The sequence below is a fragment of the Gracilinanus agilis genome, chromosome 5 (genome assembly GCF_016433145.1).
Source record: "Gracilinanus agilis isolate LMUSP501 chromosome 5, AgileGrace, whole genome shotgun sequence".
NCBI classification, from domain to species: Eukaryota; Metazoa; Chordata; class Mammalia; order Didelphimorphia; family Didelphidae; genus Gracilinanus; species Gracilinanus agilis.
Genome location: NC_058134.1, coordinates 81,651,272 through 81,670,044, shown reverse-complemented (window position 1 = coordinate 81,670,044; position 18,773 = coordinate 81,651,272).

Genomic DNA, 18,773 nt, shown 5'->3' with positions numbered 1-18,773 from the left:
TGAGACTTCTGATATACATACAGTTGATCACCTGGCTGCTCTTTCTCTAGGATTTAAAAATGCTCCTTTCTAATCATGGTCATTATTTGCTCTCTATTCCATTTCAATATCTTTAACTGGTTCAACATCTGCATAATGCCCACTAGCCATAAGTATCTTGCTAAGGATCTCTCTTCTTCCTTCTTCCCTCTATCTAATATTACTTTGATGATTTCATCAGTTTCCACAGGTTCATTGGCCTTCTCTGTGCAGGTGATTCCCAGGTCAGTATATCCTGCCCCAGTCTATCTCCTGAGATCCTGACCTTTCTCCCCAATGGTCTCCTGGATGTCCCACAGACATCTCAACCTCAATATGTCCAAGAGAACTCATTTTCTTTCCTCACAAACCTTATCAGCTTTCCTTCTACATGTCCAAAATGGAACCCATTATCTTCCCCCCCCCACAAACATTACTTTCACCTTCCCAATTACAATATAGGGCAACATTATCCTCCAAGTCACTCAGGCTCAAAAATCGCAGTGACATGTTTGACTCTTTATTCTCACTCCCCCACCAAATCTAATAAGCTGTCAAATGCTGTCATTTTTACTTTCACAGCATCTGGTCTCCTCTCCACTCACCCAGCTATAGACTTTGTGTTAAGTCCTCACTTGCTCTTACCTGAATTATTGCAGTAGGCTCCTAATTCAACTCTGATTCAATCCTGTCCTTATTCTCAGCAAATCTCCACTAAACTGCCCAAGTTATCTTTTTAAATCATAGGTCTCACCCCTCTCCACCCCATCCTCTACTCAACAAAATCTTGCCTTTCCTGATTACATTCTGAATCAAATATAAATTTTTCTGTTTTGAATTCAGAACTTCAACCTGGGACCCTTCCTATTTTTCAGGTCTTCCAATTCTTTATGATTACTTGATGGTCCAACAAAACACTCAATCTCATATCTCCATGCTTTCCCACTTGCTATTCCCAGTGCCTGGAATATTATGTCCATTTTCTTCTACCTCTTTGTTTTCCAGGCATCTTCAAGACTTGTATCAAATCTTACATTCTATAGGCAGCCTTTCCTTGTTCCACTGATCCCACCATGTACCACCCTACCACTGCTAGTGTCTAACACTTTCAGATTACTATATAAATGGATATTTTGAACCTTGGACTTCATCCCCATAAGTCCCTTAGTATTTCCCCAAATTCCCTTTAATCTCTCCTGTACCTCCACATTTGCATGCTCACGTTACTGTTTTATAAATTCCGTTCTCTCTCTCTCTCCCTCTCCTTCTTTCTCTCTCTCTTCTCCACGAGTGTGGTCTGGGAGCCTTGCCTTTACTCTAACTTTTTGTTTTAATAAATCTTATTAAATATAATAATTAAAGTATTGAATATTAATTTTTAAAATTCATATTACCTCTGATATTTCTGTTTATATCTTGAATGTATCTAGTTATTTACATGTTGCCTACCTCATTAAAGGTAGACAGGTGGCAGAATGGATAGAGTACTAGGCTTGGAGTCAGGAAGACCCAAGTTCAAAGTGAACATGCCACTTAACGCACTTTGTTTTCTCACCTATAAAATGAGCTAGAGTAAAATGTGCAAAACACTCTTTGCCAAGAAAACCACAAATTGGGTCACAAAGGATCATACACTATTGAAAATGATTGATCTACAACTATCAAAATAGAATGTGAGCCCCTTGAGGGCAGAGACCATTTTTAAAAAACCTCCAGCACTTAGCACAGTGTCTCACATATAGTAAGCACAAAATAAATGCTTATTGTCTGATTAGCTGATTTGATTATGCCTTTTATTTTCATTTACCAGTTTTACTTTGTTACAATGGAAGATTTTATAAGGAAAAGAAGTAGCAAATCAGAAAATGTTTGAAAAATTATATCAATGACTTGTTTATAAATGTATTTATAAAAAATTTAAAATGCTATTACAATTATTGAAGTTTTCTGTAAATATACATATATATATATATTTATATTTAAAACTATATAGCAAAAAGACAAGAAAAAGGAGCTAGTTCCATGTCTACATACTAACACTGATATGATACAGTCCTTTGATTTGCCTCAACTATGTCTCTAAAACTATTAGTTTCCACTATTTTTTTAATGACCTTTAACATTTGATCATGGTAATTATGGACATTCCTGTTTCAATCAAGCTAAGCTTTCTTGGTCTGGATAGAAATAAATGATAAAAAGACTTGCAGTACTAAGTCATGAATAGTTTATTTTCAACAAGCCTTGACAAATGTGTCCCCTTAGGTTAAGATATGGGGAAAACAATGGCTTCTAAGAGTAATAGGCATCAAATCCCAATTGTGATACTTATTAACTGAGTGACCCTGAAGAAGTCACTTAATTTTTCTCAGTTTCCAAAAGCCTATCTATACAATGGGACTAACAATATTAGCACTATATATCTAATAAGGTTTATATTTGGGATAGGTAAGGGGCTTTATAAACCTTACAACTCTAAATAAACATAATATTATTAAACCAATATTTGCATTTCTACATGTAAAAACATACACTTCCATTTAAACTACAATATAGAAACATTTTTGAAATTCCTTTTTTCTCCTAGTCACTTCTCTCTCCTTTTTTCCCTGACACAAAAGACAAATTATTTATTCCAAAGAATGATCTAACCACACCACTTCACTATATCTAAAGCCTTCCCTATCTGGGCTCCTGTGTATCTTTTCAAATTAATTCTTGAACTCATTAGTCCAACCTATTCTTACAGAGGAATCCTTTATGTAAAATCCCTCAGAAATAGCCATTCTTCAGGCCTAGAGATGGGAGGTCCTAGGTTCAAAGCCAGCCTCAGACACTTCCCAGCTGTGTGACCCTGGGCAAGACACTTGACCCCCATTGCCCACCCTTACCACTCTTCCACTTACGAGCCAATATACAGAAGTTAAGGGTTTAAAAAAAAAGAAAGAGGCATTCTTTTTCCATCTGATAACCTCCACTGAGTGAGAAATCTTATATAAATCCCATATATAAATCCCTCAAATACTGAGTGACTTTTATGTATTAATTAGAAATTTTGTACCTTTAGACTCCATCTCCCAGAATTCTTTCCCCGTCCCAAAATTCCTTTAGCCTTTTCTTTACCAGAGTCTTTATGCTATTGTTTATATAGTTCTACAATCTCCTCCCTCTCTCTCTTCTCCCCGAGTGTGCAGTCTGGGAAAGCCTCTCTTTACTGAAGGTTATTTTCTTTCCTCTGCTTTTCAAGTGATGTTTTAATAAATCTTATAAAATATATTACTTGGAGTATTGGTTAAAATTTAATTCTCACATTCCTCTAGATCTGGAGTTCTTAATGGTTTGGAGTGTGCGTGCATTGTGTGTGTGTGTGTGTGTGTGTGTGTGTGTGTGTGTGTGTGTGTGTGTGTGTGATAATTCCCTTTGGGAGTGTGGTTCTAAAGTCTGTGAACTTATTGTCAGAATAATGTTTTTTAAGTGCATAAAATATGTTAGGTGACAAGGAGCCTCAGTGGGTAAAGTGCCATGCCTAGGGTCAAGAAGATCTGAGTTCAAATTTAGCCTTAGTTACTTGCTAGCTACATGACCTAGACAAGTCATTTAATCTCTGTTTGCTTGATTCTTCATCTGAAAAATGAGGAGAACAATAGCATCTGCCTCCCAGCAATATTTTGAAGATAAAGTGAGATCATAATTTAAAAAGCACTTAGCCCAGTACCTGGCACATAGTAAGTACTATATCAATTTTAGCTATTATTATTATTATTTTGGAAATTAATCATATATTTTTTTTACTTTAAAAGTCCATAGGTCCTTGATTAAGAACATCTGCTCTGTGATATTCTCTGGATAGCCAGGGGAGGTGACACATGACTTTAATCTCTGCTATTGAGGTATATGGAACTCGAGTTCTAGAGTTGTGTCTCAGTAGTTCTTAAGCACATCAGGTGTCCCTACTAAATCCAGGACTTAATATGGTCAGACTCTGAGTCTAGAGAACAATCAAGGTTTTAAAAAAGGGTGAACTCAGCCATGTAGTAAAAGGAGGAGGTCAAAGCTTCAATGACGATCAGAAGTGGCCTAATACACTTCTGATGAAGCAATGAACTGATACAACCATTCTGGAGGGCAATTGGAAATGGCAAACCATTCCAGTATTTTTGCCAAGAAATCACCAAAAGGGGTTACAAAGAGTCAGACACAACTGAAGACGATGTAACATCTCCCACTTCTGCCATTCAAGTAGAATGTGAGTTCCTTGAAAGCAAGGATTGCTTTTATATATATATATATATATATATATATATATATATATATATATATATATATATATTCTTAGCCCCAAGCACAGTGCCAGGCACAGACTGGCCACTTGATAAGCTCTTCTCCAATAGAATTCTCTATCAAGACAAAATGAATGCTTACTTCCAAATCCCGGCTTTCAATAACTTTCCTGATAAAAATCCTCACATCCTCCATTCCTTTTGTCAGAACTGATGCTTACTTACTGCAATTTACTTATTATGATCACTTATTACAAACACCTTCTCAAGTCACTGAGTGAGAAAAACACATTTTGATGGAGTGCTGACTCCACCCATCACACCCAAAAAAAGGGGCTCTCACAATTTCTTCATCGATCTCTTTATTCTCTGGATATTCTCAATATTCTACTTTTAAGGGGGGATTTAAAGAAATAAATGGAATTGTGCCTCTAAAAATAGCTTTTCTGTTCATGTTGTTGTTGTTCTACGCCAGACCAACTTTAATGGCAAGTTTTCACACACCCTGTCCACCTAAAAGGGCATCTGATATTTAAAGAAGGAGATTACTGGCTTCCAGAAGCAATTCTGCTCCAATTTCTCAGCTTTCAGAACTTGTGATTTTCATATTCATGCATGCAAAAACCCTGCCGAGGCCTATGCTAGGGTAGTTGATAAGACACAAAGGTGAGACTAATCACTTTCTGTGGAATGAAGTCCCTAATTAGCACTCTAATTATAAAAAATTGGATTGATTGAGTAGTAATTTTCGAGTGTATTTCACACACAAAAAAATTAATCTGACTGTGAGGTAGTAGGACCTCTGGAAGTCTTAAGTATGGTTTCTGTCAAACTCAACTGGGGAAGGTAGGATGGGTAATGAAAAAAGGCATCAGTGCAGAGCAGGAACATGAAGAGGAAGATAAAGGCAGGCTCTTTTCACAAGTAAGTGACTCGTTCATCAGGGCCCCTCTGTCACCTGCAGCCAGATGCTGGATAGATGCGCTGAATTTCCTTGGCAGTAGCATAAATAGTGGGGCCTTCCTCCCCCTCCTCCAAGTGGTTCAAGGGCCTCTAAAGCTGGCATTGAGGTGAATTATAAACTAATTGAAAAGGCCTGATTTCAGAGACTGTTTCTTGGGGACAGGAACATATGTATAAATTTTCACAATATAGAAACAGATTGTTTGGGTAGGCTGGGCCCTTATTGTTTTGAGCTTACATTTAGGAGGTATAACATATGGAATAAGTTGGAATTTTTCTTCCAGAAGCACTTTTTTGTGTGCCCCATTAATCTTGAGCCTATACAGTTGAGGTTTTAAAAGAGTGTTTTCCCATTTCATATACACAAAGAAGTAACTTATGTTGGTGACACACAGTGTATGCCAGCTTACAACTTATGGGTACCTAACTCAGTATTTTGCTGGCTTACAAAAATGCCCTTCAGCTTAGCTACTTTCTCAAACTACAAGGGAACATGGAAGAAATATGATATGGTAGCTGCTACTGCCTTAGTTTTTTATATTATGTGGGGATCAAATCCTGACTCTGCCACTAACTACCTGTATGACCTTGGAAAAGTCACAGACTCTCTTGTCCTCAGTTTCCTCTTCTGTAAAATTAGAGAAATGAACTAGATGATCATCAGGCCCCTACCACTTCTAGACCTGTGACCCTATAATAAAGGACCATAAACCTCCTGTGCAGCTCTAATTCTATGATTTGAATGTTAGACAAATGAAATACATTTATTTTCCTGTTTTCTACCATTATGGTATATATTTTTTCTGTTTGTTTCATCAGACACTTAAACAGCTACTTATCACTACTTACTTTTCTTGAAAATCTTAGAAAAGTACTCCTAGAACCAAATTGCATACAATTAGAGGTTTAAATACATAACTTTTTAGATGCTTCTATGTCAGACATCTGTATTTATGAGAAGACTCATTTTGAAAAGTGAAAACCCCAAATAAGAGATAACTGTGGACAATCTCCAGCATGCTGTACCTGGAATTTATAAAAGGTCATTTTGGAAGACGCACCAGTAGGCCTGAAAATGCTGATTTATGAACTTATTTCATTGTAAATTCGATGAATTAGAGTGGTAAGATATTTGTGGCAGAGAGACTAACCAACAGGTTATTAAAAGAGTCAAGAAATGAAGTGATGGGGGCTTGCACCAGGGTGGTAGCCATATGAGAATAGTGGGTTCTACATGCCAGAGATATTATAAGGGTAAAATTAACAAGGCTCCAGAAAAGTTTTGAAATGAGAAGTGATGGGTCAAGGATAAAACCTAGGTTTTGATCATGAGGGTCTGAGCATATAGTGGTACTCTTAGTAGTAATAAATAAGTTAGGAAGAGGAAAGGTTCTGAGGGAAAATTAATTTAGTTGTGGACACGTTAAGTTCAGTTTGTCTATGGGACATCCAGTTCAGTATGACCAACAAGGAGTTGAAGATACAAGACTGATCAGCAATTAGATCTAGATAAATAAATTTGAGAATCATCAGTATAGGAACCATAATCAATTCCTTGGTAATTGATCATATCGCCAAGTGAAAGACGAGAAAGAGAAGAAAGAGAATCCAGAACAGAACTTGCGGGATTCTGATAGTTAGCAGGCATCATCTGAAGGAGGATCTAGCAAATGAGACTGAGGAATAGGACAAATAGGTAGGAGAAGAACCAGGAGAGAGTAGTCTCACGAAAACTAGATTATCCAGAAAGTGATTGACAGTGTCAAAGGCAGCAATGATGGTCAAGAAGGATAAGGACTGATAATTTAGATTTGGCAGTTAAGAGATTGTTAGTAGCTTTGGAGAGAGTATTTTCAATTGAATGATGAGGTTGGAAGCTAGCCTATAGATACTTTAGAAGAGAGTGATTGGAAAGAACATGAAGACACCTAGTGTAGCCACAAAAGGAAGAAGCAAAATGAGATGAAAGCTAGCAGGGATGGATAAGTTGTGAGGATAATATATTTATACTCTATCCAGCATTCTAAAAACAGTTGAAGGGTTCTCTGAAATCCAGCTGACCTGTATCTTCTATTGGACTTTCATCATGTTTCTATAATGTTTAGAGAGAGATAAAGAGAAAGATCCAGATCTAGGCAAGCCCAAATCTCACAACTGATTCTTTTCCTAGTGTCTACTCTCTTTTCCCTGTTGTATCTGACTTCACTTATTTGTCCTACCTCTCTATGTCTTGCCTTTCTTCACCTAGAAAGAGGGCAGAATCTCACTAGCTCTAACTGGCTTTGCCAAGTAGCCAAGGGAAATGTTTTGCTGCAATAAGCAATTCTAAGAAGGCAAATAACTAAAGCCACAGAATTTCCATTACAGCCTCATCAATTTTCTTCCCTATAAACTTCTTGAGCTCTACTTGCAAAGATCATCTTCCACAGTGCAATTAACTAAAAGGGCTAAGAGGACAAAATGACTTTTGCTGCTTAGGCAGCCACAGTCACTGGTGCTCATGAAAACAAAGTACTTGTATAATGAAGACTCAGCCCTATGGCTCTCAATACTTCATTTCCAGGGCACAGACATTATCAGGCCAAAGGAAATTCTCAGCTCCTCAGATGGGGTTAAAAAAAATTCTTTCTTTCTCAAATTTTGTTTCTCTGACCTCCTGGTATTTTCATGCAGGTATTTGTATATGGGTTCTTTATAAATACCTATTGGTGGACATATTGTAATGAATTTTTATTATATCTTCTTTTATGTTTTTGCTGTAATAGCCTCATGAACACATTTGCAAGTGAGAAATTATTTGAAACAAAGTATATTTTTAAAGTAAACACACTGAGGATCTTGAATTGTTTTTTGTCCTTGTTACAAAAACAATTAAGAAAATAACTATATTGGACAGTTGGTCAGAATGTTTTTAATCAAATACCAGTTTTCAAACAGATATAAGGGGATCTGGCAAAAAAAAGAAGAAATAATATTCCTCAAAGAGTCCAATGAATCTGGGACATAGATATGAATTCTACCTCTGAAGTTTACTATCTGTGAAGCCTTAGTCAAGTCATCTAACCTCCTTCAGTTTTAGTTTCATCATTTGTACAATGAGGGTGTGATGTGATGACCTCTGAGGTCTCTTCCAGCTCCAGGTCAGTGGCCTTATGATCCTATGATCATCAGTGAACAACCCATCCATGCCTGCCTCTTCAGAGTAAATTATTCTTTTCTATATCCTTTTCTAAATTTGCTAAATATTCAGGTATCCTTCCTTGCCATTACAAGGAAAATAAAATAAATAGTAATTGAAGGCAGCCAGATATTAATCTGTGTTTTCAATTCTTCACATATTTGAAGGATACATAAAATTCCTCAGTTTGATATCTTTCACTTTCTAGTATGATCCATTTTCCTGCTTTGCTATTCGTGATTAAGTATTATAGTTAGAAACTGCCCTGGCATCTGTTACATATTCCTTAAGTCAATGTGTCATTTTCTTATGTGCATCTCTTGATACATTTTAAACTATGAGGGAATATTAAAATCCTAAATTTACATTTTGTTCTATAAGTAAGAAAAAATATTTGTAAGAATATGCCTTGGGAGCCCTTATGGATATCCTACTTGATTTGAGACTTTTCTTGACCACAGTTTGATGAGAGCTAAAGGATTAAATGTGAAGATGAGATAGTTGAAGGTAGTGAGGCATCTATGACAGAAATGGCAGCTAGAAATATGATAAAAGACAGAATAAAGAATTAAAAAATTGACAAAGGTTTTTTTTAATTCTTACCTTCTGTCTTGAAATCAATACTACATATTGGCTCCAAGGCAGAAGAGTGGTAAGGGCTAGGAGAAGCTAGGAAGTGTCTGAGGTCAGACCTCTCATCTCTGGGCCTGACTCTCAATCCGTTGAGCCACCTAGCTGCCCCCTGTTCTTGTTATCTAAGCTACTCATGAGAGCAGCTAGGTGGTCCAGTGGATAGAGTGCTATGCCTGGAGTTGGGAGGACTAGGGTTCAAATCTGCCCTCAAAACCATTTAGCTATTTGACCCTGGGCAAATCAGTTAATCCAGTTTGCCTAACCTTTGCCCTTCTGTCTTAGAGTAAGACAAAAAGTAAGATTTAAAAAAATAAATAAATGAAAATTACTCATAAAATTCTTTAAAAACCAGCTAGAATAGTATGAATACATAACTACAAAAGACAATGTAAACCAGGGCTAGACCAGAATGGAGGCACAAAGAAGAAATGAGAAAGAAGTGAGTAGAAGGAATCAAAGACATCTTTATGATTTTAAACTTCAAAACTGGGAAGATGGTGGTGCCTTTAACATAAAGTGGAAAGTCAAAAGTAAGCGCAGTTTTGGGACTTAAGATGATGAGTATATTTTCAGATACGTTGATTTTTGATGTATGATTTAGACACATATAAGTATAGAGCTAAGCCTGATATTTTTAAGAACTCTAATTCAATGAATCTTTTTCTTCTTTTTTTTTTGCTTGTTTGTTTTTCTTAGTATTCTTCCATACCTGAGTCTTATTTGAATGAGATATTGGATTATGGTCTCCAGATTATATTATAGTCTCATTTCGGGTAACGTGGCTGATAGGACATTCAACCCTTATAGAACCTGCATCTTAGTATGCTTATTTTTTGAGTAAGATACCCCTGATTAAAGAATATACAACCCTTAACTGGTGATAAAAAGTTCAATCCCTATACTTCACTTAATCCTGATCTTGTCCATCTCTTTTGTCATTAGTCTAAAGGTCTTAAAGATTCATGATTGTCCCTGACTCTTTTTTTACAATTCAAGAATATTCATAGTTATAATTTAAAAATGGAGATTTTAAACCTTGGAATTCATCCCCCATAAGTCCCTTAGTATTTCCCAAAATTCCCTTTAATCTTTCCTGTGCCTCCATATTTGCATGGTCACGTTATTGTTTTATAAATTCTGTAGCTCCTCCCTTTTTCTCTCTCTTCCATGTGAGTTGAGTGGTGAACCTTCCTTGTTTTCCCTCATTCTCTAGTTAAGTATTAATAAATCATTATAAATATTATCCTTTGGAGATAGTGAATATTAATTTTAAAATCTACATGATTAAGGTTGATTCTTCCTCTCCAATGGAACTTAGCTCCTTCACTGATTATCCTAGCCTCATGCCCATACCTAACTCCTGCAGGATCTCTTTGACCTTGAAAATACACATCACCATCCCTAGCACTCACCCATATCATATCAGCTTTGTGCCACAGGCAACATTAGGTGGCATTTCTTTTTTTCTGTTTGACAGTTCAAGTTCCCTGTTGGAATATCAAATAAGGTTGGTTTTGTTGTTGGTTTTTTTGGTTGTTGTTTGTAATTTTAAGGATGTCTCCAGTGAAGTTCTTCTTCATAGGTTTCCTTTGATGATCCTCTTCTGATCTCTCTCCCTGCCCTCTGGTGAATGACTTTTGTGATCCAGTTCTCAGCATCCCACCATCCCTGATGCAGGTACATAAAAGAGACCAGGGCAGGTCTCAGAAGGTGTTGTCAAGAATGTCACTATTTCTGGCATTTTAACATGGAATCATTGCAGACCAGCCCTAAGTGGCATAAAGGAGCTAGATACCTAACAGTTTACCTTACAATGTACAGTCTAGCCAACTGTATTGGACCCTCTCCAGAGGCAAAGAGGGCACCATTGGGAGCAGAAACAATAAAGGAAGCTGTCAAAGTCACCAGATTCCCCAAAGCTGCTTATTTCTGCAACAGATGCCTCACTTTTCTCACTTTTCTCTCTTCTTCCTTCTATTCTTTCCATTTGCTCTTCTCTATGATGGATGGTTTAAAAACTTGGGCCCATGACCCAGAGCTGGCTCTGCTTTTAAAGGCAGGCTATGAATAGTTTCAGAACAGAAGAGATATTGGCCCCATCAATGTTCTTTTTGCCAATAGCTGCTGGCTCCCTGTTTCATTATATTTATTGCAAGTTAAGGTTTGCACAGCACCTTATAAATGCTATCTCATTTGATCCTCACAAAAACTCTGGTGAGAAGGTATGATTATAATTCCCATTTTACAAGTGAGGAAACTGAAGGTGAGCGACATGTCCAAGTTCACACATCTAATAAGTATCAGAGGCAGGAATTTAATTCATTAATTAAGTATTCTAATTAAAAATCCAGTTTCTTCCACACTATGTCACCAAGATGCCATCACTAAGCTTATTATTCACACAAAATGGAATTTTTTTAAAAAAAGTTAAGTATCCTACAGATTCAATTAATGGTGATATGATAGGAGTAAATAAACAAATACACAAACACCATTTATTTTTTTTATTAAGAAGCTACCAGATCTATGGAAGGAAATACAACCCCTTCCCAAAAAAGGAAGAATGAAAGAATCATTAGATGTTATGGAACATCATGATTTTAGAAATGAAACTGAGATTTAAGGAGGTTTAAGGTCTAGAGGCTTTTCTAAGTTCTAAGTATCATGGGTGGGATATGAATTCAGAACCTATGACTCTAGAGTCAGGGTTCTTACCACGATATTACTTTCTTACCTTATCTCTCTTACCCTACTTATCACTTTGTTACACTTACTACTGTATCATTTTCTCCATCCTTGCCTTTAAGGATTATATTTTATTAGATGGCTATAACATCTGAAACATAAATACAAACCATGTAATTTAGGCAGGGGCATATTTTTTTTCCTTTAATAATAGGGTTTGTTGGGGGCAGCTGGGTAGCTCAGTGGATTGAGAGTCAGGCCTAGAGACGGGAGGTCCTAGGTTCAAATCCAGCCTCAGATACTTCCCAGCTGTGTGACCCTGGGCAAGTCACTTGACCCCCAGTGCCCACCCTTACCACTCTTCCACCAAGGAGCCAATACACTGAAGTAAAGGGTTTAAAAAAAATAGGGTTTGTTGTTTTTTAACAGATTTTTCTGAATACCTCACACCTCAGTTTTCTGTATCATTTCTATATCATTTACCTGTGTTGGCATTCGAACAAAAAAGGTATATGAAAAGGATAACATAATTAAATGATGCTTGATGATTTTTTTTCTCAGAATTAGCATTGATAAGGGAAGAAATATTATTAGGATTTAGCCCTGTGCATTTGACCGTATATCACAGATTTCTTCGATTCAACAGCATACAAATTAGATAAGTACTTTAAAAATAAAAGTCTTATGAGTTATTGCATTTTCAATAAGTAATGAAAATGGGATTCAATTGGAAGATGACTTCTATTACCATGTAAAATGAGAGAGTGTAATTGAAAACATTGCTAAGAAGTACAACTTACATTTGCTCAAGGAGATCTGTAAACAGCATTTTTTAAATCTTCCAGGAATTCCCAGAAAACAACCTTGTTAGAAAAATTCTATTCATGTTTTACTATTTCTCTATTTTAAATAATTCAGTGGTGCACAACATACTTTTTGTGCAGTTCATTAATTTTCAGAGTCCACAGGTCTATAGGACTCAATTTCTTTAATCATGCATGTAAAATTAATTATTAGAATTTTTAATTTTTGCTGATTTCAGCATTTTGTAGAAATACATAACAGCCCTCAGCAAAATATGTATCATACAGCAGCAAGAGGAAAAATGACTATGACTTTTCTGAAAATGAATTTTCTGTTTCAATAACTTGTGCTCAAATCATTAAGGCAAACACATTGGTTTTTCTTTTTCTTTTTTTTTCCTTTGGTCATGTCTTCAGCACAAAGTCAAAAATAACAATTTACAACTTGCCAAGACTCTGAAGAGTTTGATTTTCACATGGATGGGGCAATTAGTTTTTGGAATGAAGGCTGCAGGCCATATTTTGCAGACAAAATCATATCGATCCTGTTACTTGTGGGAATTTTCATTCCAGCAAGGTACCAATGTTAGACTTAAAAGATGCCTAAAGAACTAGTTGTCTTTTTTTTTATCAGTTTTTTAAGGATAAGAGTTACTTGTGTTAATGGTCACTTGAGACAATACCAAGGATCAGAGAAAACAATTGAACCAAAGAAAGGAAAATGCTGCCTGAATTATTCAGTTAATTATATTGGTCAGGTGCTAAGTTTCTGAAGACTGTGAAGAACTGATGTAAGTTATAAGGAAAGGAAAGAAACCAAAAGAAGGTAGAACAAAATATATTTTCAGACTTATTTGCCAGCTATCATAACAATCATTTAAAACCCAACTATATTGAATTGGGCAGCAAGATGAACCAAGTAAGAGCTCAATGTGCAAATATTCATTTGCAGATAAATTATTGAATATTTAACATCAGTCTGTAAAAGATCTGCTATTTGGTTAATGCAACACGAGTGGCAACTTTATCCACCAATAGAGATCTTAACTTATCTATGACTTAATAGAGAAGTCCTAGAACATTGATGAAGCACAGAGCAGTGAGGTGATTTCCTCAGGTTCCCAGTTTGTTGTTGCAAAAGTGGGATTGAAACCCAGATCTTAACTTCCAATCTCACTTCTTTGTTTACCAGCCCCATGAAAATATCACTTTCAAATGAGTCATTGATCAATCCTACACAATACGATTGCATAGCCCAGATTGTTAGCCCCAATTTCTTCCAGGACACAAACCAGCAGAAATAAATAGTCAAGACTCACCATTTTCTATGCACTCTATGATGCTGTTACCTTGACATATCCAGTGACAGCTTTCTTTTGTAATTAGGTTCAAGGTTGTGTGATTTTTTTTAATACTAAAACACTTAAAAATTCTAGAAGCAAACTCAATTTTCTTCTTCATTAACTCAGGATGGAAACTATTTGACAGATTTGGTGGTCTTACATCTCAAATATTTTCTCCAGAAGAAAGAATATCATCAGTTTCCTTCCCTTCCTCCCCTTCCATTTTCCTCTATCTATTCCATGTTGAATGGCATCCTGGGAAATTACCACATAATTGTTTATAAGTCACCTGTTTGAAAATCAGTTAGATAGTAAATACTTTCAGTTTAAGCCTGAATTCTTCAGACTTCTTGGTGCCTAGTACTACCAAGTGATGGGTGCTCAGTTAGTGCCTAGTGATAATATCTTAAAGAATGAATGAATGAATGAAAAGTGCAATATTACATTGGTTATTATATGCTAAGCGCTAAAGTAAGTGCTGGTGATAGAAATGCAAAGGTGAGAAAGTTCTTGCCTTCTACAAGCTTATTTTCCCAAGGAACAAATAACATTTATAGAGGAGAAATGGCTAAGGAAGGACATTTTAATCTAGGAAGCCACAATGATAGTAAGTGGAGATGACATATCCTTTTCTAAAGCAGTGGTCCAATTGTGGTTCCTAAGCCAAGAGGTTAAAGATGAACATGGAGAATTAAGTGTCATGGCACACAACAAGATAGCCAGAATTAAAAGAAATGGCTGTATGAGATACAAAAACTAGCCGGGGGTTGCTATATAGAGCGAGGTTATGTGAGTGACTCACTAACCAATCAGAAGTGATAGCTTTCCAAAAGTGAATGGACTTAAGCCTTTGGGCTATGGATTGTTAGAGTTCAAGTGGTCCTAAAGACATGAAAAATGAAGGATTGGGAAACTGTCACACACAATCTCCCTCTCCCATTATATAAACTTATGGCCCTAATTGCACAGATGAGAATAATGGCGATATGGCAGGAAGAGCCCTAAATTATGTCAACATGTCAGCAAATGACTGGGAATGATGTCCATAGTTACCCTAAAAGACTCTGAGTTTTAAAATGCAGGTCAAGGCAGATAGTCAGCTTGCTATAAATTCCCATATTGCATCCTACTCCCTGACTTGAATCTCCACTTTTGCATGTAACGTCCAAGCCCATCTTAGTTCTCAGTTTTTGATATTCCAGTTTTCCCTAACTTCATCTCACCTTTGATTTACACTCACATCAGTTCCCCATTAGATTCTGCTCTCTGCTGCCTATAAGGCAAAAATGAACTCAGTCTGAGTGTTGGTCCTACTCTGTAGTACATCTAAGCCTCCACAAGATAATGTAGAATCATAGGACATGAGTATTGGAGCTTCACATCTGGATAGAAGCTTAGAGATAATATGGCTTAATCCATAGAAATAGAGATGAAGAGATTGAGATCCAGAAAAATAAATGTAATATATGAGCCTAGATGTTGTGCAATTGTTTCAATCATTTCTGACTCTTTGGGACTCTTTGGCAAAGACACTGGGGTGGTTTGCACAGCTAGTATGTATCTAAGGCCAAATTTGAACTCATAGAGATGAATCTTTCCAACTAAATACATGCACACATGCACATACATATGCACATAAAATCACTAGCCCTGTGATCTGAGGAAAATAATTTAATTTCTTCTCTGAGTTGAGAAGGAGGGAAAGAAAGAAAGAGAGGGAGAGAGAGGAAAAGGGAGAGGTAGAGAGAGAGGGAGAGAGGGAGAAAAAGAGAGAGAAAGAGAGAGAGAGAGAAGGAAGGAAGAAGGAAGAGAGAGAGATATAAATTGACATTTACTTGTATCCATATACATATGTATATACATATATATATGTTTACATTAACTGATTATATGTAGTCTTTGTATATATTTATATATACATATATATATGAAACATCCTACATTCTTTTACCATGCCTTGTAGTCAGATTCACATTATATTGCTCTTTAGAAGAGCTTATTAAAAACACAATCATAGGTAATATCATACAATCTCTCTTAAAAACAATTTTATGTTACATTAAATTATCCAAGTATCTTTCTCTCCCTCTTTCCTCCCCTTCCCTGCACTAGAAAGACATATTTTGGCAAATATATATATAAAACTATGTCTTGCTTTTTTCTATTTAATAGTTCTTTCTCTAGAGGTGGACACGCACAAGTCATTCTTAAACAATATTTCTGTTGCTATAGAGCAGGGGTCGGCAACATATGGCTCTTGAGACATATCTGGCTTTTTTGAGGGCCAGATATGGTTCTTTCTGCAGGAGCCATAAAGTCCATTTTTTTTTTCAGGCACTGTTACAGGAGCACGCACGGTGAGCACTGTACGGTTCTCACGAAATTACATTTTAAAAAATGTGGCATTTATGGCTCTCATGGCCAAAAAGGTTGCCGACCCCTGCTATAGATAATGTTCTCTTGGATCTGCTTGTTTTACTCTTCATAATTTCATGTAGGTCTTTCCATGTTCTAAAAAATTAATTTGTTTATTTCTTAAGGCATAGTAGTATTAAATCACAATCATATGCTACAACTTATATAGCTAATTCCCCAGTTGATGGATATCCCCTCAATTTCCAGTTCTTTTTACCACAAAGAGAGCTGTTACAAATACTGTAAAACATATAGGTTCTTTTCCTTTTCTCATGATCACCTTAGAAAGCAGACCTATTAGTGGTATAACTGGTCCAAAAGCTTTATAATTCTTTGGCTGTATTTCCAGATCGCTCTCCAAACAGTTGGATCAGTTCATATTTCTGCCAACAGAGTATTAATGTTCTCATTTTTTCACATCTCCTTTAACATTTATCATTTTGCCCTTTCATCATTTTTACTAATCTGATAGGTGTAAGGTGATATGACAGAATAATTTTGATTTGCATTTCTCTAATTAATAATGACCTACAAGCTGTTTTCATATCCCTATATATGGCTTTGATTTCTTCATCCAAAAATTGTCTGTTCATATCTTTTGACCTTTGATCAATTAGGAATGATTCATAATCTTATAAATTTGACAAAGTCCTCCATATATTTTAGGTATGAAACTTCTATTCTCAAAACTGTCTATAAAATGTTTCCTCAATTTTCTGATTTTGTTCTAATCTTGGCAACATTAATTTTATTTGTGCAAAACTTTTAAGTTAAACATAATCAAAATGATCAATTTATTTATCACAATTCTGCCTCTTGTATATTCATAAATTATTATTTTATCCATATATCTGATAGGTAATATATTCCCTATTTTTCTACATCATTTATATCACCATTTAAGTTCAGGTCATACATTTATTTTGATAATAATACAATCTCAAAGAGGTTCATGAATGGCAAAAGCTTCATACTACTCCTGATAATGACAGCAAATTTAATGTTAGAATATTTCCTGATAGAGTTCATGATAAATAAACCCCAAAGACCCTACTATGGCAGTGATCAAGTGTCCAGTGAAGGCATATGATTTCTATGGCAAAAGGTACCATATCAGTACACAATGGATAATAAGAGATATTTGGAGAAATAAAGGCAATCTGACTTGGTGGTTAGGAGGCTTGCCTTGTAGATAAGAAGACTTGGGTTCTCGTCTTGTCTTTGACATATGCTGGTGGTGTGACCCTAAGCAAGTCATTTAACTGATCTTTCAGTGTTACAAGCAAGTTTCTAAGTCTTAAAGTTACAAAATGGTCATCAATCCACCTATTTAAAGGCTTTTCTTCACTGAGAATTCCCTATTCCTTATACCTATGAAATACACCTTAATATTACCCCTCTTTTCCCCCAAAATATACAAAGACTAGAAAAAATATCACATTTTCAGATGTTGACATACTGTCCACCTTTAAGAAAGTTCTCTCAGGGATGCAAAAATGACTTTAGATTTTCCATTCAGCTCCATCTCCAATTGATTTGGGGACATTAAGACATTGACAGATGGTTTGAAGATTCATAGCTTCAGATTTTAATTTCATTACAAGCACAAGAGAGAATCCTTGAAAGAGGTAAAAGCAGCCAGGATTTTAACCAGGGATAGCCTTGAAGAAGGTGATAAAACATAAATACTAGTAATATTTTAAGGTTTTTATATATGTTTTTGACACAAGACAGTTCCATTAATGCATATGGTATGAAGTACAAATATAACTTTAATCTAGCCTTACATAGCATTCATAAAGGTACTGCACATTTCCTGTAAGATGAATTCTTATTTATTGTTAAAATAATCATTTGCCCCTCCCTTACTGTCAGTAATTGACCTTGTAGAAACTTTACAGGTCTCCATGGCTTGGAAGAAAAGAACACAGATAGGGTGCCATTGAAATGTTCTCCAAATGCAGCAGTAACTTTAGGGATGCTCTTGCAATACAGTACTGTAACACTGGACCTCCTGTTGGGATCAAGGACTCCCTGCTCATTTGTACTTATCCTCAGTGCTAAGTACAATGGCTGGTTCACAATGCCATCACTGGGAATAGAACTGGGATGTGTCAATTCCCAATCGAAAAAAGAAGAAAGAACTGTTTATGTTCAGTGTTACATAAAAAGTTAGAGATATCTAGAATTTTCATTTTAGAAAGAATCCCATTTTTGGTATTTGGAGCACAATTCATAGTCATTAAAAAAGTATAGCATATTCCACATAAATTGGACCTGATCAATGTAATTTTGAAATAATGTTATTAATTATGTCATACCCCATCAATCAATAAAATTACTAAAAATATACATTTTTGAAAGCCAACTTTTTAGAAGAAAAGAAAATGGCAAGAATAAAATCAAAACAGTCCATTTCACCAAAGATTTTATATTCTAATGGGGGAGACAATGT